Genomic DNA, 260 nt, shown 5'->3' on the forward strand with positions numbered 1-260 from the left:
AGAGCCCCCCCTACAGGTTCAGAATAGATATTTGGCAGCTCCTATGTTTACTTGTGTCTGACACCTCCTTTCTCTGTGTTAGGGATTTTATCATGCTTAACATATGCTTATAATGTGTTTGAAAATCCTTGCGGGTATTAAAGCAATTAGATGCATTGTGTTTAACCCCATTTATGAGTTATGAGCACGTTAGGAGGCCTGCAATTTTTCTAAGCAGCCAGTTTGTGTGATACAAAAGTTCATATACAGTTTAAGGTTTT

The 260-nt window shown here is 38.1% G+C and overlaps 1 protein-coding gene across 1 annotated transcript in view; it reads left to right on the plus strand.

Moving 5' to 3' along the window:
- Window positions 1–260, plus strand: part of LOC116673676 (coagulation factor XIII A chain-like) — a gene marked incomplete in the record, with an annotated part of 36,089 nt that overhangs the window by 25,435 nt on the left and 10,394 nt on the right.

The sequence above is a fragment of the Etheostoma spectabile genome, chromosome 24 (assembly GCF_008692095.1).
Source record: "Etheostoma spectabile isolate EspeVRDwgs_2016 chromosome 24, UIUC_Espe_1.0, whole genome shotgun sequence".
Lineage (NCBI taxonomy): Eukaryota > Metazoa > Chordata > Actinopteri > Perciformes > Percidae > Etheostoma > Etheostoma spectabile.